This window comes from Bos javanicus, chromosome 19, assembly GCF_032452875.1.
Source record: "Bos javanicus breed banteng chromosome 19, ARS-OSU_banteng_1.0, whole genome shotgun sequence".
In the NCBI taxonomy this organism is placed as follows: domain Eukaryota; kingdom Metazoa; phylum Chordata; class Mammalia; order Artiodactyla; family Bovidae; genus Bos; species Bos javanicus.
Window position 1 is genome coordinate 62,639,955 of NC_083886.1, and position 24,304 is coordinate 62,664,258.

Genomic DNA, 24,304 nt, shown 5'->3' on the forward strand with positions numbered 1-24,304 from the left:
GTGCTCAAACGTTCAGATGAGGTGATACACTGAAGGGTTCTGCCTTAACCAACACTTCAGTTGAGAGAGGGTCGGGTGAGGTTGCAGAAATCCTGCCGCAGAAGGTGTGTCAGGAAGATAAGGCTGAGTCTGAATACGTCATCTGATTTCCTTATACACCCAAGTGACCCATAACCTATTCCTCTTTTGTCACATGCTCGGCTCCACACCACCGACTTCACTTCTAATTCCTCCTCTGGAAGAGAGCATCTCATCTCAGCAAATCGCTTTGTACTTGGCTGCATCCAAAACAGCCACCCGCGGTTCCTGGTGTTCCTGGTATGAATTCCATCCCCTCTTTGGGGGGGAGGGGGGGGGACTGGTCTTAGTGTCTTGATTCTAAATAGCAAACGTGATGGGATATTAATTTGGAAATTAAGTTATAAAAAGCCATGACTTCCATGTTGCAGGCATCGGCTGGCTCTTTGTTATCTGCTCATCTTGACAGCACCAGCTCATGTTGGGTAAGTCTGATGGGAAGACTAAGGGATAAGGAACTGGAGCTCTGAGCCTACAGCCTACCGGGAGCTGAATTCTTTCCCACAGCATCGTGTTGAGCTTGGCAGCAGACCTGCCCCTAGTGAGCCTCCAGACACCCGTAGCCCAGACTGACAGCTTGACTGAAGCCTTATGAGAATCCGTGAGCTGGAGGACCAGCTCAGCCATCTCCACGTTCCATACAGGCTGTGAGATAATCAATGTTCTTTTTTTAAGTAACTGCATTTGGGGGTGATTTGTTACCCAGCAAAGCATAGTTAAGCAAGCATGCGCACTCAGTCGTGTCCAACTCCTCTCAACCCCATGGACCGCAGCCCACCGGGCTCCCCTGTCCATGGGATTCTGCAGGCGAGAATACTGGAGTGGGCTGCCATTTCCTTCTCCAGGGGACCTTCCCAACCCAGGGATCAAACCTCATCTCTTTGTCTCCTGCACTGGCAGGGGGATTCTTTACCACTAGCACCACGTGGGAAGCAGAGCATAACTTGGTTCCCTGCTGTTCTGTATTTTGTGCTATAGTTTCTTAACAAACTGAAAGCGATGTGGAAGAAATACGTCCTCCTTCCTGGGTTTTCACATCCATTCCTGCAGCTATCTTTCCATTCTCTCATCCTCATTTAATTACTGGAGCAAGTTAGCTCCCAATCACCCCCCTACGGTCTCATATTCAGTGCATTATCTAGGAGTTTATCATCTTACCACTGAATTGTAACCTTTTATTCACAAACTCCTTTAACTTCTTAGTGTTAACCCAAACCAGGCTTTTTAAAAAACCACATCAAGGCCCTATTCAATGGAGGAAGCTTCTTCTGACCTTCCGCATCCCACCCCATCTTCCTGCTCTGTCTCTGCCATTTACTGGCAATGGGAAACTGCAAGTTTATGCCACCCCTGCAAGCTTCCGTCTCTTCATTTCTTAAGTAGGATAACACCTGCTTCATAAGATGGTTGGAAAATGGTTGAAACGATATGGGCCAAAGTGCCTGACAGGGCTCATCCCTCACCATGGGCTCAGATGAGACTGGCTCTCGTTTCCTGATGCCCGGCCCTCGTTCTTCTGTCCAGTAGGTGCTTACTGAATATTTCAATGGTCCGTTTTCAGAAATGTCCTGGCAATACAAAGACGAATGAGCCTCCCAGGCACTCACAATCTGCCAGAGGAGATAGTATTTATCACACGCTGATTGCAATTGTTATTTGGTCCCTGATAAATGCACACAGTCTGGGAACACAGAAAACGGGCGCTTCATTATCCTGATACGTCATCTTCATTAATTACATCTGCCTCTTTCTTTCCTTTGTGCTGGAGTCTACAGAATCCTAACTCGCCCTCCAGCCTCACCCTCCAACTTCGGGTCCGTTTTTCGTTCCACTCCCGTCTCCGTCCATCACGCCCTACTTCAATAGGCTGCCACATTCACACTACCTTTAGCACCTGAGTCTCACAACTCCTAGGCAGTTTTCAAATTTAAGGACAAGCCCACCTTGGTTCTCCACTGATACGACTTATCTTCACTCCTTTCCCTTAGACCTCGTCCTCACACAAAAGCACCTCTTCTTCTTCACGTGCTGTTTCCTACTTCCGATGCTCTTCCTTCTGCACTGCTTGGCTAACTCCCACTCCTGCTGCTCAGCCTTGCCCTCCACCCTACAACCAGCTAACGGCCAATCCATCAGTTTTCCTGCAGACTCTTGATGCCTCGGGTGCATGGGGCCCCTCGCTGTTCCCAACACAGAGACAGCATCGCTCTGCCAACACTGCCCCATTGTTTACTCCATGAGGGGTGCCCCCTCCTCCCTGCCGGCATCAAGCTAATAGAATCATTTTCATACTTTATAATAATGTGTTTTAATCGGAGTGTAACTGCTTTATAATGTTGTGTTGGTTTCTGCGGTACGACACACGAATTGGCTACATGTGTGCATATAAGCCCTCCAGCTGGAGCCTCGCTCCCACCCCCTCCATCCCACCCCCAAGCCATCACAGAGCACCGAGCTGAGCTCCCGGTGCTACGCAGCAGCTTCCCACTAGCTCTCTATTTACACTCGCCTGCCAATGCAGGAGATACAAGTTCAACCCCTGCATTGGGAGATCCCCTGGAGGAGGAAATCGCGACCCACTCCAGTATTCTTGCCTGGAAAATGCCATGGACAGAGGAGCCTGGTGGGCTACAGTCCATGGGGTTGCAAAGAGTCAGACAGACCTGGGTGACTGAGCAGGCACGAGCACGCATATTGTCTGGATGTCAGTGCTGCTCTCTCAGTCCATCCCACCCCCCTGCCTCCCCCACAAAATATTAATCCCTGTGCAAGGTCCATTACCAAGGCCAGTGACATGTTGCTTGTTCTAAATGTGTGTGCTCCTTCCTTCCTTTAGTTCCCAAGAAGGCTATTCCTCCTTAAATACTTAAACTGCACTCTTGAGTCTCACGTGGTCATGTTATGGTTGCCTGTGTGTGGTCCTAGGTATATCTCCTAACACTTGAAAGTGCAAATGGTGTTGGTGGAATTTCCCTGGTGATCCAGTGGCTAGGACAACTCCCAATGCAGGGGGCCCAGGTTCGATCCCTAGTCGGGGAACTAGATCCCACATGGCACCATTAAAGATCTTGCCTGCCACAACGTCTTCAAGCCTGTGTGCCACAGCTAAAGCCCAGCGCAGCCTAAATAAGTAAACAATTTTTTTTTTAAAAATGATGGGTGTGTCAGCATGAGAATGCCCATTACAGATCTTCAACTACAGGGAAGATCACTGAACAAAGGCCCCGCTTGCCAAGCTCAGGAATCCAGCATCCTGTGTCAGCTGAGGCTCTACGGTCCACAGGCCGGTGCCCCTGACCAGTGGCTGAATGCGAACGACACTCAGGCAAAGCCCTTCTTTGGAGACAGGAGGTCCTCTAATGGCCAGTTTTGGCTTGAGCACTCCCCAACTCCCCTGAACTTCCCTTGGACTGCAGGGCATTCTAGGATTTCTGCTGTCCAATCAGGGTCAGACTGGCTTTGTGGGCAGGCGAAGTGGTGATGGGCAGGGAGGCCTGGCGTGCTGCGACTCATGCGGTCGCAAAGAGTCAGACACGACTGAGCGACTGAACTGAACTGAACTGAAGGGCTCTTCCTCCCAACCCCTCCCTATTTTCCCTTACATTGAACATCTACATGAGGACCTTCCCGACCCAGGGACTGAACCCACATCTCTTGCATTTCCTGCATTGGCAGACAGATTCTTTACCACTGAGCCACCAGAATTATTAACCTGAGCCAAAGCTACTCCTGTTAGAACAAAGATCCCAGCATCTCTGAGACCAATAAAGTTTATGACCCCTCTGCCAGCCTGTAAGCCTGTTTCCACTTGGGAATTAATTAGGATCAGCATTTTACCAGTCAATATGTGCAAAAAAAAAAAAAAAAAGGAAGGAAAGAAAGAAAAGAAAAAGAAAAAATCAACAGTATGCTCCATTTTTTCTTGCACAATAAGCCCATCACAATCACAGATGTATGTACACTAAAGCTGGTATCTTTGAGGACAGTTGGAAATATTAACAAAAAGCACATTCTTGATGACTTTTTCCACTTCATGTAGTTACATTACAGTCAATAAATGGAACTGATTAAATGTACCTCTTAAATGTGATGCGCTATTTATCTATAAAGCATTTTCCATAAGCATTCACAGAGCAGAACACTGTTCAAGATTAATATCTCCTGTGCCTGAATGAAACGACCCTGTAGAAGATGGTGCTGCCAGCCAATGTGACTAGAAATTGATAAAATTCTACTTTTGTTAAACCTGCCTCCTTGACATTTTGTTCTCTTTCACTCTCAGGACCTTGAAGGCTCGATGGACATTCCTATGTTCTCAGCTGCAATTCCGGTCTTTCCACCAGAGCAGTTTTATTTCCTGACTACAGCTTAAGAAAGCCAGTGCCGCTGGAGAAATAATTGCAAATGCACAGGTTATGTGGCTGGTGGAAAATAGTCATTAATGGAAAGGGGACTGGAACCAAGTTCTCTTCCGCCTGCTAATTCAGAGCTTCTGGCTGTTTCGTGGCGCTCCAGGTCCGTGTTGACGGCACGACCAAAACAAACTAAACAGAATATCAGAATTGCAAATGACCAGGCAAGTACCATCGGGCTCTCTGTTTCCTTTCACAAGTCAGAAGCCACGGGTCACGTTCAACAGCGAGTAATGGTGTGGCGTGACAGCGATGCAGGGAAACGTCTAGATTTCTCTCTTGTTTCACATCGGGCGCCCTGCCTCTCAGCCCAGACCCCTTCGCAGGGCGTCACAGCCGTGTCCCTTGCACACCGGGCATGTTCCGACATGTACAAGCGTGTCTCGCGTAGTCCGTGGCAGCCAGCGCCACCTAGCTGCCGGCTTCAGCATTTCCTCAGCGCAACAGATTCCAGACCTTTCAATGAGTCTTCCAGGAGGGCTGGATATAAGTTTCCCAGATTTTGAGTGATGGAAGTCAAGACGGAAGCTGGAGCAGCCAAATTGCTTTAAATAATTATCAGGTGGAAAAACACGTCTCTAAGTCTGTGGAACGTTAAGTGGGATTTGCACAGCTTCTCGAAGCATTGACTGGTCAGAGCCTGTCTTTCATTTGAAACTCTATGTGCCAAGCAGTTAGAGAATACGCACAGAGATCTGGCTTCTGAATTCCAGAGGCTGTGTCCTGAATTAGGGAATATCTCAACGGACAGAGTCTTTGCTGGGCTTGCGTCCAGGGCACGCTTCCTTGGATCTAATGAACCACTGATGAAGGGTCAGAAGGGTTAGAAAGTCCAGGGGCAGTGGCACGAGGCAATCTGCCCTACCCCGAAGTGCACTCCACCTTTCTGATGTCAACTCTGCGTGGAGGCTACAGTCCTCACTTCTAGAGAAGGTAACAAGGCTTTCATCCAGATAACAATGATCTCCTGCCTTCGTGAGAGCAGACCATCATAGCGCGAGAAGCAGAAGGCACAGAACTCAGGGCCAGGCTGGGTCTGCGCTGTTGAGACCAGTCATCTGGCATCCTGAGTTGACGTCTTAGAGTCAGTGAATGCTTTGAATACGTCAGTGAAATCAACACAGAAATGGAGCAAGCAGGCAAACGGCCCACCTGAATATTCTGGGAGGCACTTCCTGCTGTTTTCTTTTGGAGGACAGGAGAGTATGACCACCAGCCATGAGCTCAGTGAGGGAGTTCTCCAGCTGGTACTGATGATGGTGACGCTGACAGCGATGATAGTGATGATAATGAAAACTATGAAGATGGTCACGGACGACAGTGTTGAAAAGACTGGAAAGCGTTCAGCGCTCCCTGTAAGACTTGAATAAAACAGACTCCCTGCCGCCTCTGTGCGGTCGTGGTAGTTGAGTCGCTAAGTGCTGTTCAACTATTTTGACCCGCCAGGCTCCTCTGTCTATGAGATTTCCCAGACAAGAATACTGATGTGGGTTGCTATTTCCTTCTCCAGCTGCCTCCATAGATGTAGACTTTTTAAAGGAAACACCTAGAATTACTACAGTTCCCAAAGATGGGCTTCCCTTGTGGCTTCAGCTGGTAAAGAATCTGCCTGCAATGGCGGGAGACCTGGGTTCAATCCCTGGGTTGGGAAGATCCCCTGGAGAAGGGAAAGGCTACCCACTCCAGGATTCTGGCCTGGAGAATTCCACAGACTGTATAGTCCATGGAGTCTCAAACAGTCGGACACGACTGAGCAACTTTCACTTTCCCAATGATAGTAATTGAAGAAAACTGAAAGAGCTCCTACAAGCCTTAAAATTCTCTTGCTTCCAAAGAGAAAGCAGCTTAAACTCACCTGAAGTTTTGCATGTTACCACGGCAGATAAAATCCTATCATATTATGGGCTGGGGGAGTACCTCTCACTCTTCAAGTGAGAGTGAGATTGGATTAATAGAAACTATTCTAAATTCTATTCTTGGATTAAGAATAGAAACTTGAGTCTCAAAGAAAAGAAAACTATAGTCAAGCAACAAGTTCCAGTTCCAGGCAGTCCTTCCTTCCTGACAAAAGCAGCAAGGCTGAAAGTCCAACATAAACCCCATCAAATTTCCATTCATGTTTCTCTGAATTCGGTTTGTAGTCTTTGGAACCCACAAAATAACCCACACAAAGATCCCAGATGTTGGTGTATTTTTTTGGTTCTCCTCGTATGAGGCAGGGCAGTGGGTTTCACACCAGCATTTGCCGACAGTAAAATCTAATGAAAACCATGTACGTGTAATACTGTAGACCACCTTCCAACTGCCATTTAATACGACCCCATTATATTGTGTTAAGATTTCAATTTGGCACAGCTAGCCATTGGAGCAATTATGCTCTGATAAGAGTCCTGCCTAGAAGAACCTGCTAATGTCCTTTACCTGAAGTTGCATTTCAAATTAAACTCTGTAGAAATTTTAAACTTTGAAGCTTATGAATGATGACACAAGAAGGATTTGTATTTTAATTTGTCCTTAAATATAATGAGAGATTAGCCAAGAGAGATTTTGATTTCCTGTCTAAAGTTGAATGATGACCATTCTCCCAAAATTTGTTTTCACCCAGAACCCCTGAAGGTGACCACATTTGGAAAAAGGGGTCTTTGCAGATGTAATTAAGCTAAGAAGTTGCGATTAGGTCACTCTGGACGAGGGTGGGCCCTAAAGCCTGTCATACTGTCTCTCTCAGAAAAGAGAGGATGCAGAGACAAGACCATGTGAGACAGAGAGTGGAGTCGTGTGCCCAGACGCCAGGAGAGTCAGAGCCCCCAAATGCTGGGCCAGGCAGGGGAGATTCTCTGCTGGAGACTTCAGAGAGCGTTTGGCCCTGCTAATGCCTGGATTTCAGGTTTCTGGCCTCCAGAACTACGAGAGAATGGATTTCTTTTGCCTTTAGCCCCTAGGCTTGTGGTCATTTGTTACAGCAGCCTTCAGAAACTAATACACAGTATACTACCACAATCAAAGAATTGAGCAAGAGGAATAAAGGTTTAAAAACCGAGTCCTTCTCCACCAATCACTGCAGGAAACCCTTGCCCTAGCCTCGTGCAGCCTCACCAGTGTGGAAACTGCAGTGAGAAAGTTTAGAGCCTTCAGAGGATTTAATGCTTAGATGTGTATGACACAAAGAAACCATAGAAAATACTCTGCTCACACTCCCTGGGCATACCCTGTTCTGCCACACCTCTGTTTCTTTGGAAATGCCTAGAACATCCTTTGCTACCTCGGAAACCCTACTAACCCTCCAGATATATGACCTCTTTCATAAAGCGACCTTCACCACTCCCCTAGCCATAGACATACGCGCACACACACACACAGAGTCACTCCGTCTTCATCTGCTTCTACAGCATTTTTTACTCGCCTCCGTGACAGCACAGATTATAAGACAAGCTTTGAGATTAGAGTTCCCAGAGCTCTCATCCCTACTAGGCTGTGAGGTTTATATACACAGTGAGGCGACCTGTTTATTTCCAACCCCTCTACCCATGGTCTCCAGTGCTCTAGTCTGGATGTCCTTACAGCTTGGGGGCTGGGTTCCAAGTTCTAAGAAATGGGAGCTGCTAAGCTTGACCCTTTGAAGTTCTGGAATATTACTTCTATTTCATTCTATTGGTCAAAGCAAGTCTGAACCCCACTCCCAATTCCAGTAGGGAAGTAGAGCCCACCTCTTGATCTAAGGCATCCAGGCACACCCAGAGGTAGGAGGAGGTGTTGGTGACCTTATCTGGAGACTCCAGCTGAGGTCTAGTCCTGTCCAGTCTCTTACCAGGATTATGGCCTTGGCCCTAGACATTAACCTCTAGGACTCCACATTCTCTTCTATGAAACTGAAATTACAGTGTCTACTGGATCAGACCGTTAAATAGTGAAAGGGGCGCTACAGTTAACGTAGTGTGGCTTTTTGCATGTAGCAACCCTGTAACCAAGGATAACTATTTTTCCTCTTCTGATAAAGAAGGATATAAGTCGTCGATGTGTGGATAAAAGGAAAAAATGCAGAGACAGAGAGATCTTCCTGGGGAAAAAAAAAAGGAAAAGGATAATAAAGACACCCTTTACCAACTTCAGTCAAGTCTCCAAGGGCTAATCTTATTACTATGAGGCAACAATAGTTGAAATAACCAAAACTCTGCCGAGAAGTATTTGGGGGTGCTGAGCAACAAAGTACACTCCAAGTACATTCTAGGAAACCTCATAGTTAAGCTTCAGGATATAACTGTAGCTTTGTAGGACTTATGAAAATCTGTAGCTTTTAAAAACAATCTTTACTTCTGACTATTAAAGTAATATATGTCGTGGAGAACATTTTAGGGAATTTAGTAAAGCAGTGGGAAGACAATAACTATTCATAATGCAACCACAAAAGGAAACTGCTAGAAATAACTGAATATACTTTTTTCCAGTTATTTTGTTATTGTAACATGCACACAGGACTGGTTTTATAAGTGTAAAACGTGTGTAGACACAGGGTTCCACACTCAGAGGGACCACGTTTTTGGTTGCATTCTATGTTGTCACCATCTTGAAATTATTCATTTTTTTTTTAGTTGGAGGATAATTGCTTTTCAATATTGTGTTGGCATCTCCCATACAACAACATGAATCAGCCACAAGTACACATATGTCCCCTCCCTCCTCAACCTCCCCCCACTCCCCACCCCACCCCAGCCCTCTAGGTCATCGCCGAGCGCCGAGCTGAGCTCCCTGGGATATACGGCAGCTTCTCACTAACCATCTACTTCACACACGGTAGTGTGTGTATATGTCAACACTACCCTCCCAAAGGTCACCCCTTTCCTTCTGGAGTCTTAGCCACTTTTTATTATATTCTAATATAATATATTATTGCAAGTATGTTCTCACATTATTAAACCAGTTTTGTAAACATTATTTTAATGATGACATATATTTCTTCCATGGACCTGTCGTGTTTTAATTAATTATTTCATTCCTTTTATTAAGCTTGCAGGAAATTTACATTTCTGCTTATATAAATTACTTTGCCGCATGTATCTTTGTGCATAAATTTTTCTCTTCATCTTTTATTTATTCCTATAAGACAGAGCTCTGGAAATGGAGTTATTAGATCAAAGAGTTTAGATATTTCTAGGTTTTGAAATACACTTTCAGACTTATGTTTTCCTTAGCAGAGTTATTCAGATGAATAGTCCAAACAGCAGTCAGCAGGAGTGAGTTAGGTACGTTTTATAAAATGTACAAATGAACAAAGAGGATTCATTCACAGAGGGAAGATGCACAGTGCTTAACAGCATGGGTTTTAAACTCAGTTTTCATATTACCCTACCAAGCTACATAGTCTACCAGCGTCATGGCTTCATACAACCTCTGTAGGTTTCGGTTTACTCACCTGAAAAATTGAGGATCGTAATATTCACCCTGCAGAGGTGCTGTGCAGATGAACTTGCACCACTCAGCAAGCGTGAAGTCAACACCAACCCTGTTACAGGAGCTCTATTAGGCCCGTGGGCTGCACCAGTGAGCACGGCAGACAAGTCCCTGGAGTTCACAGTCAGACAGAGAAGTTAGCCACGAAGCAGGAAGTGTAATCAAAGTGTCATGACAATCAAGAAAGAAGAAGAAATGAAGTCTCTTTCAAAGTATATGACTATGTCCAGAGAAGGCTTCTCTCCGGATTGGAGTAGCTCTGAGACCTGAAAAAAATGACAGGGGAAGGTGATCCTGGGGAAAACTGCATGAGTGGGAAGGAATGTTGACGATAAAGGAAAAATCTATAGAGAAAAAGCCCAGAAATATTTCCAGGTTCAAAGAAGCAGAAACTCCCAGATAGCGAGGGTGACCAGAAGTCCCAGGTCACCTAGACAGTTCCTGTTCCTACCGACTGCTTTGATGTCCTGATTAACAGGGTCCCTTCATCTCAAAAAAGTCCTGGCTTAGAAGACAGTACCATCATGCTATAGGAAAAAGCCAAGAACAAGAGGGACAGTGGTAAGGAATTAAGTAAGCCGTTGGAGGAGCTTACATATCCTGTTAAGAGGTTTTATGTTTATCTTAAGGACTTAAGTGTCATTAAGGGATTTTCATCAGGACGGTTACATAATCTGATTTGCTTTTTCCCATAGATGCAGCTGCAGCAGTCAGAGGGGTTTTGTTGAGTGAAGATTAGCATTCACAAAGAACCTGGAGAACTTGGCGGCATCTAAAACTGACAGAGAGTTACTACCCAGATTTGTCAAGAAATTTTGAGAAATCAGCAATGGAAAAAGTAGGGAATTCAATAGATGGAAGATCTGCACAGGCACTTCCTGGAACAGAAAATGCACACGGGTGAGAGGTGCTTGCCCTCAGCATTAGCCCTCAGAAGGACGCACATTGAGACAAGGCGTGATGGCCTCACACCCTTCACGCAAAGACGGGAAGTCCAAGGACACCAGTCGCTGGTGAAGTCTTCATTCACACGTTCAAGAGAGATTTGCTGAGAGAATCTGTCATACCCCAAGCACTGCGATCAGCAGTGAGAATACAGTAAGGAAAAAATAAGGACTTACGTGGCGATCCCGCGGTTAAGAATGCGCCTTGCAACACAGGGGACGTGGGTTTGGTCCGGATTAGGGAGCTAGGATCCCACATGCAATGGAGCGACGGGGGTCAGGTGGTTTGGAGCCCGCATGCCACCACCCTGGAAGCCCAGCGCCCTGCAGCCCGCACACCGCAGCTGCTGAGTCCACGCGCCGCACCCAGGGAGTCCCTAAGCCACGACAAAGCTCCCTCATGACACAACGAAAACCAAGGCAGCCAAGTAAACACAATATTTAAAAAAAGAGCTTCTGGAGGAGTCAGGTAAGTAGGGGATCGGAGTCAGAGAGGGGAGCTCGGGTTTCTAAGGTGGAGCCACACTCAGTGACAACCCAGGGTGCAGCCACTGGCAGCGGGGTAAGGACGGTCACTGTGGCGAAGAGGTCATCTGAATTAACGACCAGCCTGGACTGGCTGGCCACTCGCAGCTGGCACTGAACTTGGTCACCATCACCAGGCAGGTCTATTCCCAATATTAACACTGTGCAGAGTGTATGTTATTATTATTGCAGAGTATATGTTATTATCATTATCATAAATCATCACGGCGGCCTGAAGACTTAGAAGAAATATATAAACGTATGTCGAAGGGTCTCAGGATCTTAGGAAGTCACTAAAAATTTTCTTATAAAAGTGTCACCATCAGAGTGCTGCCTTCAAATGATGGCTGATGTTCAAATCTGTGGTGTTTGAAAGAACAGAGCGAGAATAGGGATACCGGAAAAACCATTGATTAAATATGTTCTTAAGAAACAGACTCACAAATATAGAAAACAGACCAGTGGTAGCCAAGGGGGAGGGGCTGAGGGAGGAATGGACTGGGGGTTGGGGTTGACAGATTTCGGCTTTCACACAGAGAACGGACAAGCAAGAAGGTCCCACTGAGTGATTCACTACAGGGAATTACATTCAAAGTCCCATGATAAACCATAATGGAAAAGAATATTAATAAAAAAAGAATGTATATATGTATAACTGAATCACCTTGCTGTACAGCAGTAATTAATACATCATTGTGGATCAGCTATACTTCAATTTAAATATTTTTAACATTTTCCGTCTCTACTGATTTGTAAGGCCAATGTTTCTCTACACTTAACTATCTATTTGTTGCAAGTGCTTTTCGATCAGAAATTTCAGAAAAGAAAATATGGGGGGAAGAAAAGCAACAACAGGGAGGCCAGCCTCATTTAGAGAGTGGAAACGAAGCAAAGGAGGAAAATGAAGGCCGTCCTCGGGAGAAGACAGCCCGACAGTCCACACACAAACGCGGCTGGCATCCACGGCGAGGTCTGGACAACTAACACCCCTGAAGGGACCAGCTGTCATTCCTTCCCACTCTAACCACTCTACTTCATTCCATACAAAGCAATCTAGTCTGAAAGATCTTAAGACAGCTAAGAAGGTCTTTATTCAAAATGACTTCCTGTCATAACATAAGACACCTAACACATAACACAATATAGGATGTAACACACCATGACACCATCTGGGACCAAATACCAGACATTTTCTTGAATGCTTAAACTTAAAAAAAAAATTATTTATATATTAATGTGGCTCTGCCAGGTCTTAGCTGCGGCACACAGGATCTTTGATTGTCATTGAGGCCTGTTCTTTTAGTTGCAACATGCGATATCTCTCCCGGCATTGGGGTCTTTTCCAGTGAGTCAGCTCTTTGCCTCAAACCCGGGCCCCTTGCATTGGGAGGATGGAGTCTTAGCCACTGGACCACCAGGGAAGTCCCTTAAGTGCTTAACCTTCGAATAGAGAAATTCAGAATGCCCAGTTTTCTCCTGGAACTGTATCTTATGAGAAGCATAAATAGCTGCTCACACCTCATCTGAGCCTCAGGGTGCCTTGCTCATTCCGGAGCCTGTGGTTCCCATAGCCTGGCCTTGGAGGAAGCCGGAGACTTGGAACCTGCGCCCTTGAATCGCATTCTCTGAATCCATCTCAGCAGAGGGTTTAACGCAAGCCGAAGGAAGTGCATTCCAGGGGGAAAGTCCAGCCTCGGATGCCACACAGGCCGGAGCTGGGGGAGCAGGGTGTTGGACGTGCCCGCCAAAACAAGGAAGATGGGAAGCTGGGTCTGCTTACATGACTCACCCTTCACCTCCGGAAGCTGTGAATTCTTGCGAGGAAGCCCTGCCCAAGGCAATGAAAGTTTGGGAATCTATTTACACAGCAGTCATTGAGGCCGAGTGTTTTTCTTCTTGTTTTCTCGTCTACTGGCTAAACAGGAAGTTTTCTGCAGGATGCTCTGACTTCCTCTGTTCAGAGTAATAACTTTAGCACTTTGCCTTCCTCTTCTCCCACGATACACTTAATGTTTCCGCTTTCAGGCCCCAGATTCGGTCACAGATTTCCTGCAGGAAGCTGAGGCACCTTAACGCTTTGCAAGGATCTGTCACACACCACCCGCATCAAAAAGTTACAAGGATGCTTTCATAGAAAGGACTCAGCTTACTCAGAGGCCCTAGGGAAGGTCAGAGTTGGCGAGTTAATGAAATTCTGCAAAATCCGACCAGCCGTCTATGTCCCTCCCCATGACATCCCCTGGAAGCCAGTTACTTAAAATAAATTCCTAACCATAGGGAGAAGGGTGAGTGAATCACGGAGGTTAACTAAGAAAGGAAGTTCTTCCTCCAGGCCTTATCTTGGCACCTGCATGTCATTAGAAGGGCTAACTGTTATTGTCATCTAAAAAGGATGGCGAAAATAAAATTCAGCCAACGGGAGCCAGGCGTATGGTACTGCCATCCAGAGCGATTATCAACAGCTGCCAGTCCTCTTTTAAAACCAGTCTCCTATCCTCTGGTCATATTTAAAGTTCTGCCTTTCCGGTTCAGGGCAGTGTGGTGATGAGTCCGGGACCCTGGGTTTGATCCCAGCTCCAACATTTGTATTTGAATAATGTCAAAGACATGTGTCCACTTCTTTGTTGGTGGTGTTGTTCAGTTGCTCAGTAGTGTCCAACTCTTTTATCCTCCCCTACCCCAGAGTACTGGGGAGGGGCTGCCATTCCCTTCTCCAGACGATCTTCCCAACCCAGACATCAGACCTGCATCTCCTGCATTGGCAGGCGGATTCTTTACCGCTGAGCCACCAGGGAAGCCTGACCATTTCTTTAGTCTTTTCTTTTTCTTCACCTTTAAAGTGGGAATAATCACTGCATTTGGTGAATCATAAAATTATTCATTTTTGTAGGTTAAAGCCGATGTAAGGGATTTTTTTGTTTGTTTGTTTGCAAGGATGAAGGAGTTAATACATGTATAGTGCCTGGCACATTGCTAATGCCTATTCAAATTTGACAAAGCAATTACATTTTTATTATTATCAGTTTGCGTCATTTATGGTTTTGATCTATCATTATTAAGTATTTGTAATATCTGTTGATTAGTCGCTAAGTCATATCAGACTCTTTTGCAACCCCATGGACTGCAGCCCACCAGGCTCCTCTGTCCATGGGATTTCCCTGGCAAAAATACTGGAGTGGGTTGCCATTTCCTTTTCCAGGGGATCTTCCTGACCTGTGTCTCCTGCATTGGCAGGTGGATTCTTTACCACTGAGCCACCAAGGAACCCCATATTTATTACATAGAGAGAGACCACTTAATACCAGGCCAGAATATAAGATTCTAGTGTCTGTTCACTGCTGCGTCCAGCCATGAAACAATGCCTGGTAGGTAGTAAATCATCAATAAATATCTGCAGATTGAACAGATACAGTAATAACACAATGACAGCTATGACAAGAGAGGGATGACCATCAGCCTGAAACACCGTGAGCTCTTCTCTCCAACTGATTTTCAGTGCAATGAGCTATTTGTGGAAACAGCGTCATTTCTAAATAGCCCAGGCAGGTGGGTGAATCTTCAAGATGGCAGGATAGATTGACATACTTCTGAAAGCCTTAATCCCTAGACAGTTCCCATCTTCTCAGAAACCACTGGAGCAATCCAAGAGAAGCAACAGCTGAAGCTTGGGGGAGGGTTCTGCCTTGAGAACAGAAACCAGGAGGAAAGTCCATCATTGTGGTTCTTGTAAAATTAATGATAGTCACCCCATTTAACCTTGAATATTCATTGGCAGGACTGACGCTGAAGCTCCAATACTTTGGCCACCTGATGCAAAGAGCTGACTCATTGGAAAAGACCCTGATGCTGGGAAAGGTTAAAGGCAAAAGAGAAGAGGGCCGCAGAGGATGAGATGGTTAGATGGCATCACCGACTCATGGACATGATTCTGAGCAAACTCCAGGAGATGGTGAAGGAATGGGAAGCCTGGCGTGCTGCAGGGTCGCAAAGAGCTGGACACAACTTAGAGACTGAGCAACAACCCCATTCAGAGGAAAGAATGATGCATTTTATGTTGACTTTTACCTTCTCAATATTTCCCTCCTCGTTTCTTTACTTCTTTGGCCTGATTCTTAAAATAACATACAGGGCATTGGCTGAATGCTATCAGAACTGCTCTGCTGCCGGAAAGTGACTGTCTGCGTAAAATGTCATTGGTGTTTCGAATCTAGCACTGATGTGTGATTGCTAATTTTAATAAAAATCAGCACGGTGATCACAAATGTTCATCTACCAAGTGCAGGGCCTCTTTACGGAAGGCTATGGATATAACACAGGGCTTTCCTGGTGACTCAGATGATAAAGAATCTGCCTGCAATGCAGGAGACCCGGGTTGGATCCCTGGGTTGGGAAGATCCCCTGGAGGAGGAAATGGCAACTCACTCCAGTATTCTTGCCTGGAGAAACCCATGAACAGAGCTTGGTAGACTACAGTCCACGGGGTTGCAAAGAGGCAGACACGACTGAGTGACTAGGCACGCAGGCATGGGTATAATAGAATGCCTACTAGAAAACAAGAAGAGTACAGCTCAGCTAGTGCTGACCCACTGCCTGGGGCTCCTTTCCTGGGTCCTTCACACTCACTCACTGTGCAACAGTGGGAAAGCAGTCTCACCTCCCTAGGCAGAAGTTTCCCAGGTACATTAAGTGAGATGATACACGCGAAACCCTTTGCACAGCGCCTGACGTGGCCAACACTTAATCAGTGCCGTCCTTTGCTGTTCCCGCACCATTTCACAAAGACAACATCTGCGTCAGGAGAAACGCTTTTGAAAAGAGGAGATCCTCAAAACCCTTTCTTCTTTTGTGTTGTCCCAGTTTCCATCATTTCCTTGAACATCGTGTCAGTCTTGAAGCCCTGGCATTTTTTATTCAGCTGAAAACAAGCTCAAAGCCGCAGACCCAGCACAGCCACTCGTAATCCTGGGCTTAAAAATAGACGCGCAACAATGAAACTCTTTTATGATGGTCACCAGAAACTGTAGCGCTTCATCTCTTGACATCTTCCTGTTTCAATAAAGATTCTCACGAGAGTCTTGAAAGGATGGAGGCAGACCAACTCCGGTGTGAGCGGAGCACGCGCCACGGTTGCAAGGATGTTGTTTAGGTTTTAGATCCTGTTTTCTTCCTGGATAAAGGGCCGCGGCCTCCAGGTGCTTCTCCCACTGTTATCGGCTCCTCCACAGGGAGCAGCCTTCTAGAAGCCACTTCCTGCCGCCTCCATGGGCCTGGCTGTGAAGAGATCGGAGGCAGGCTGTCAGGGGTTATCTCCCACCTGTGTTGCAGTTCCCAGGGTCCGTCACTATCTGGGGCAACCATTTATATGGGGAGACAGCGCTCCTGCTCAAGGACAGTTCAGAAAGCAAAAAATCAAAACCCAAAAGGTGGCAGGGCGTGGGTGGTGGAGACACTGCCTGTGATTCCAACAGTCTGATGCTGCACGCACCAGGGCAAGGCCTCGGCCTCCTGGGAAAGCAGTGAATGACACTGCAATGACTGCTGTTTATATATTTTAATAACTGTATGGATGTGTTTATTTTTGGCCATACTGGGTCTTCCACTGCTGCGCCGGCGGGCTTTTCGCTAGCTGCGGCAAGCCAGGCTCCTCCTCATTGCAGTGCACCATTGAGGTGGCTTCTCTGGTTGCGGAGCATGGGCTCTGGGGCTCATGGGCTTCCGTAGTTATGCCAAGCGGGCTCTGAAATTGTGAGTCCTGGGCTCTAGAGCACAGGCTCAGTGGTTGTGGTGCTTAGTCGCTCGGCGGTATGTGGAGTTTTCCCAGTCCGGGGCTAGAACCCACGTCTCCTGCATCGGCAGGTGGAATCTTTACCACTGAGCCACGGGGGATGCCCTCTGCAATGAGGTTCAGATTGCTGTGCATGTATCCAATGGTCATTGTGTTGCCCCCAAGAACAGCTTGGATTTAGCTTCTAAATGGAGTGGATAGCTTTGTGCTTTCTCCCAAGGAAAGAAGTGTTGTGTCTCCTTGGATAATTAACCTTCAAAACAGAGATATGACGGACCATTTTCCCTCCAGTGGCAATTCGTGAGCTCAGGAGAAAGCAAGGATGCTTACTCTGCACCTAATCTTACTGCTCCTGCTCTGCTGAGCCTTCCAGTCAAAGGAAAGATACATCTCTGCCCAACTCTCCCTCCCAGACTCAGGAGGGTAGCGTGTAGACAGAGGGTCCCAGAGGTGCAGACACGGGCCATCAGGAAGTCCCACTGAAGCCCAGTCAGGCGCTCCAGTGCCTGCCAACAAAGCCTCATCTGCTTCTATAAGCCACTCATTTAAGGAAATGAAGTACACACTCGTATCCTCTGAGTTACACCAAGTGATTGACGGTAAAAGCAAAGACTTGACTTAGGAATAAGGAAAATATTGCCCAGGACACTTCCTCGAAGCTGGTCTCAGTATTTCCTCCTCATTGCTCATGGCCTCATTCCAGGAACGGACAGTCCGAGGCAATGATCCGGCAGTTCCCAAGCAGCCCCCGCTCCCCCTTTGCCCAGGCACTGGCTTCGAAGGGAAACCACAAACGGGAACCTTCACGGCAAAATGCAGAGCGTGAACAGTCATTGTTCCCCTGTGGGCAGATCAGGAAAGAAGAGGGGCAGAGAATGGATGGTGTTGGGCGAGGGGGCATGACTTCCTAGAGTAATCCTTGTGACTGGAGCCTGCAGATTTCAGAAAACAGAGATGTGAAAATACACAGAACTGCTTTTACTTTGAATCAGTTTTTTCTAGATTCGTGTAAAACCCTTTCCTGAACCCCTGGGGATAATCAGTCTCCAGTGCTGAGATAAAAGTAGGTAGTTTCTAAACCACAAGGGAATCCAGAACTCTTCCCACTGACTTAGAACTGCAGTGTGTCTAGGAAAAGTCATGCTTTCTATACGGAGATTTTAGAGCCCTAAATGTTAAGTGAGACACAGCCATTAACAAAGAATGAAATCATGCCATTTGCAGCAACATGAATGGATCTAGAGATCGTCACACTGAGTGAAGTAAGTCGGACAGAGAAAGACAAATATCATATGACATCACTTATATGTGGAATGTAAAAAAAAAAAAAAAAGGTACAATGAGCTTGTTTACAAAACAGAGTCACAGAAAACAAACTTATGGTTACCAGAGGGTAGATGGTGGGGGCAAGGGATAAATTGGGAGATTGGGATTAACATGTACACACCACTATATATAGACAGATAACTAATAAGGACCTGCTACACAGCACAGGGAACGCAACTCGATACTCTGTAATGACTTATATGGGAAAAGAATCTTTAAAAGAATAGATATTTATATATGCGTAACTGAGTCACTTTGCCGTACACTCGAAACTAACACAACATTGTAAATCAACTACACACCAGGAAAATGTTTAAAAATGAAATTAAATGATGAAGAGATGCCCAAATACAATGTTATGTTAAAAACCACATGATTATAGAAATAGTGAAAGTTTTCTAATGTCACCAAAGAGACACAATGTGAGCGCCCCCAAAAAGAGACAGATATAAAGAACAAATTAGGGGTTACCAGTGTGGAGATTCAGTAATTAATTGATTAGCAGTTCACTAGAGGAACGACATAGAGGACAAGTATGTTTTTAGAAGTTGGGGAAGGAACTCAGTTATGGGGGGCAGCCCACCTGGGGTGATGCCACGTGTACACACACAAGGGCAGGCGGGTGAGAGCCAGTGAGGATCAAGGCAGCAAAGTAACACCTGGGATAGACTGTCGGGGCAAAATTTCCTCCAGGGCTCAGTTCCAAACACCAATCTGAACTAAACTGATGCTCTCTTACCAGCCATAATTTTAAATGACTCCAGCACGTAAGTGTTCCTTCTACCCTCTACTGTGTGCAAAATACATCACTCGGAGGGGAAATTGCTTCTCCATTTTCTCCTTCTCAGCTCTCACACTGTTGGGGTCGTCTGGGCTTTTCAAAATCCACAGGAATACTTTGCATAACACAAAGAGCTGCCAAACACTGCAACCCAAGCTTTTCCAAACACACGTCTAAATCACTGGGATAAGAATTAAAAGAGTGTGGAAATAAAGTCTTTATATCCAGGCGAGTTTCCAAGGCAATGTTGAGAACCATGATAAAAATGCGGATAATCATTCTGGTATTAAACAAATTTGGAGAATGTCTAATCGGTTGACCAACGATGATGGTGAGGAAACAAGGAAAACCCAACACGTGGGTGCGTGGACACAGCAGATGTTGATTTCCTGCTTAGAAGAGCTATGCAGAACTCTCCCCAGGACATCTCCCTCTAGACTTCCTCCATCCCTTACCCCCAGGGCACTTCAGCTGGCAGTAGAGAACAGGACAGGCATGGAGGAGCCCTGTGGCCAGGCATAAAAACACCACAGGGCACTTCTGCTCACATCCCATTTGCTAGAGCCAGTCAGTGGCTCCAACTGAAATGCAGGTGCCGCTGGCGACTTTCCTGGTGGTGCAGCGGTGAAGCACCTACCTTCCAGTGAAGGAGACGCAGGTTCGACCCCTGATCGGGGAACTAAGATCTCACGTGCTGTAGAGCAACTGAGCCCTAGCACCACAGCTCCTGAGCCCAAGAGCCACAACTGGAGAGGAGCCCAAGCGAAGTCCCTGCGTGCCCTAGGTGAGACCTCACACAGCCAAAACACAGCTTTCAATGCAAGAGAAGGTGACAGATGGAAGCAACGGAATACTGCCTGTGCCAGTCATTATTTCTGTGACCTGGGCTAAATTGCTTCCTGACTTCCCCAGGTACTAAATATTTCTGCCGCCAAATCTCCTATGGCTGTTGTTTAGTTAAAAACCTGTGACCCTCTATCAAGTGTGCTATTTCACAGCTAGTGGAATTTCACAGACGATGAGATGGAAGAGATAATAGATAAAGGAAAGCATCAAGTTTCCTCCACAAGAGAGTGAATTCTTTTCCAAGATTTTTAGGGAACTGACTTCCCTGGTCTATGCTGAGGCCCATCTGAAGATGTCAGAGTGAACTCTGGTATTAAATCTCTGGACCTTGAGGAGGTTCATGTAAAATGTCTCTGTGACAGAAATGACAGCTAGGGTTGACTCTTGTCCTTCCGATGTGACATATGGGTTTTTGTTTCCATTGTAACTGAGTTTGGGAAATTACTCAGTGACAAGTAAACAGAATACCACTGTCACCATAATAATATTGCAAGAGAAAAACATCTAAGGGAGAAAGAAATTAATACATTTCTGACATTCCAAGGTGTGAAAGGAAGAAATCTGACGTCTGGAAGCCGGAAAACAAACAGCTTCTTGGCCCATGCTGTCCACACACGTCAAGGTCACCTAGAAAGTTATCAAGACTCAAAATAAATCAAATTAGAAGTCTATTTTTAGATGATTTCTTGAGTCCAAAAGCATGTAAAGACTTGAACGTCGTCCCTGTCTAGTTTGAAAGTCCTCAGTAAGCCCTTATCATGCTAAGGTGGCTGTTTAATTTAGGTAAACACTAGAATTATAGAGTGATTTTCAAACAAACATATCACCCACTGTATATAACGGAAACCTTTAAAGGGAAATCCTGAGAGTGTTTACTCAAAGATGCAAAACTGATGAAAAGTCATTACTCAAAAAAATAAAATCTAGAGTAAATGAAAATCCTTACTGGAACCATCGTCCCACAGAAGCAAGAGAAGTAAAAGAAGCTTGAAATTCAAATTCATAAGCCTTGAAATTTAAATGTTTCTGTGGTATAAAAATTGCATCTCTGGGGATAATAGTTTCAACTTGTTAAGTCTTCAAAAATAAGTAAAATCCCTCTTATCTTATGATTCAGAGTCCCAGGAAGAGTTTGCTACATAAGCAGAGAGCACATTCCTGAAATGTCATCATTAAGCATGTTTTTTCAATTGTGCAGGTGACACCTCTCTCTCTTCTCTCTCTCTCTCTCTCTCACACACACACACATTTACTGGAATACCATCTTATGTCATTGATGAGTTACTAATCAGAAAATGTTTTTAATATATACGTACTACAGCAAATGACAAGAGTTCCAATATGTGACGATGAAAATGAAGAGATACTGAGGGGAAAAGCCGAAAAAGTTAACGCGGACAGCATGAAATGGTGGGAATTGTTCACGCATAGCTTTCGTCTCCTGCTCTCTCCCTTCGTCATTTCTGTGACCCAACACCAATGACGTGACTGCATCAAGCCCCTGGCTGACCCCTATAACACGGGGACGATAGTATGGACTGTTAAGGTTCACGGAAGGACTACGTACTGTAATCCTATAGTCTCTATTACATACTGTGATATGGGTAAAAAGACACGAAGATTTCTTGACCAAAGATTTCTCTCACTTTTTTTTTTTTTCTCAAAGAAAGATCATCAATATCATTGTGAAAATCTTCTAACCACCCACATATGTGTACAACCATAGATTTAGTAATAACTGAAATACTGGGTTGGCCAAAAACTTTGTTTGGGATTTTCCAATCTGATCTTATAGGTAAACCCAAATGAACTTTCTGGCCAACCAGATACATAGACTTAAGTGAGGAGTCATTGATGGGTAAAGAGGTAGAGAAAGAGTAAGAAAAACAAGACCACAGGAAAGTTGTATCAACATTTTGTAGGATAAACTGACCTATATCCGGCCAAGAGGATATTAAAATACTGCAACAAACCATCCCTTCCCCCAGCCCCAACTTCAAGTCATGAAAAGAGGAACCAGTTGGAAAATCTGTGGCTTCCAGTTATCCTCAGGAAATCCACAACCGTGGTGATCTAATAGACTCGTGACTCGGGTAAGCTGTTTACTGCTTCTCAGTCTTGCTTTCCTCATGTGCGAAGTGATGGTGATTATGGTGGAAATGAGAGGTGATACAGAGGCCTCAGTGCAGGGGAATGTCCCTTGATTCTATCCTTGTCTCACTTGACACACAGCCAGTTCATGAGCAAGTCCTTAACAGGCAAAGCCACCCGTCTCTTCCCATTTTTACTCTGCCTTGTCTTATAGCCTGTTGTTTACATAACGCATTAGTCAGGGCTCTCCAGAGAATGGAATCTACAGGGTGTGTGTAAGCGAGATAGAGAGAGAGAGGGAGAAAGAGAGAGAGAGAGAGACGGAGACAGGAAGACAGAGAGAGAGAAGCACAGAGAGGGAGACAGTACGTTTGTGTTATTTTAAGGAATTATCTTGCACGATCGGGAGTGTGGCAAGCCTAAAATCTGCAGTATGCAGCCAAATACAGTCTGAAGGCAGATTCTCCTCTACTTGGAAGGACCTCCATCCTTGTTTTTTCTCTTTTGGCCTTCAACTGATTAGATGAGCCTACCCACACCATGGAAGGTAATCTGCTTTACTCAGTCTATTGAGTTTCACTGTAGCCATATCTAAAAAACACCTTCACAGCAAAATCCAGGCTAGTGTGTGACCAAATATCTGGGAACCATGGCCTGGCCAGTCTGACACCTAAAATTAACCATCACACAAAGCATCGACTGCCAGCCTTATTCCTGCCGTAGGGCCTTTGCACTAGCTGTTGCCCCTGCTTAGAAAACCCTGACCCATCTCCTCACGTGTTTCCTCACCCCGATCCCAACACAAATGTCACCTCTTCAGAGATGCTGCTGGCTGCCAACCTGTGTATGGCAGCTCCCCGGGCACTTTGCTTACCCCGGTGACAATCCCTTACCTCTCCTCATTTTGTTTTATTCACGCCCTTTCACTCTCTGAAACACATCTCAGCTCTGCAGTTTCCTGTGTGTCGTCCGTTTCCCTCCCAGCTTTGGGTTCCACACGTGCAGGCGGCTGGTTAGCTTAGCACTCTAACTCAGTATCTAGAATCCTGTCCGATAGGCACTCAGTCGTTCAGCCACGCCTGACTCTCGCGGTCCTGCGGACTACAGCCCACCAGGCTCCTCTGCCCATGGAATTTTCCAGGCAAGAATGCTGGATTGTACTGCCATTTCCTTCTCCAGGTGATCTTCCCCATCTGGGGATCAAACCCACATCTCTTGTGTCTTCTGCATTAGCAGGTGGATTCTTTACCACTAGCGCCACCTGGGAAGCCCAGGCACTCAATAAATAACTGTTGAATGAATGAACCTTTCGATGCTGGGCACTCATGTAAAATCTGATTATTATGTTTATTAAGAATTAATTTGTATACTATATGACTATGCCGGTCTCTGGATTACCTTTTAATCATAGATGCTAAATTTATCCTTAATCCTACTGTAGTTATGATTTCAAATAAGTGTGTGAAATTTAAATCCTATTATATGAGGAACATAAGATGGATGATTAAGGAACTGGAAGCAAGAATTACCTGGCAAAGCTTAATATTTTATACATTAGCTTGTCTAATTGTGAATTTTAAGAATAGAGCCTTAAAATAGATTCTGCCTACACATGCAAAATGGGTTACAAGTGATTCCATGAGGTCCTGTGCTCAGTCTGCGTGCTGAGTCATGTCTGACTCCTTGTGGCCCCGTGGGATATATCCCACCAGGCTTCTCTGTCCATGGGGATATTCCAGGCGAGAATACTGGAGTGGACTATCAATTCCTCCTCCAGGGGATCTTCCCGACCTAGGAATCAAACCCGCACCTCTTGCATTTCCTGCATTGGCAGGTGAGTTCTTTATCCCTAGTGCCCCCTGGGAAGTCCAAGTGACTCACTAACCCTGAACAATTCAGGCTGAAATAACCATGTCGATTTAGATATTCTGATAAGTAAGGCAAAGGTGGGCTCTTAGTTCTTGGATTACTTTGTTTATAGCTTCACTCCCTTCATCCTTTTGTGAAGGCAGACACAGCTGAAGAGTGCATCAAAACTCACACGTGGCAAGGGGCGTACCCTCCGTGA

The 24,304-nt window shown here is 45.6% G+C and overlaps 1 long non-coding RNA gene across 3 annotated transcripts in view; it reads right to left on the bottom strand.

Moving 5' to 3' along the window:
- The window catches only part of LOC133232964 (uncharacterized), a 109,061-nt gene extending 87,678 nt beyond the window's left edge, over positions 1 to 21,383 (bottom strand). For all 3 annotated transcript variants that reach the window (XR_009731544.1, XR_009731543.1, XR_009731542.1), the window contains exon 1: positions 9,901 to 21,383. This is a non-coding gene — a long non-coding RNA (uncharacterized LOC133232964). The remainder of the gene's footprint in view (positions 1 to 9,900) is intronic.
- Between the last annotated feature and the right edge of the window lie 2,921 nt (positions 21,384 to 24,304).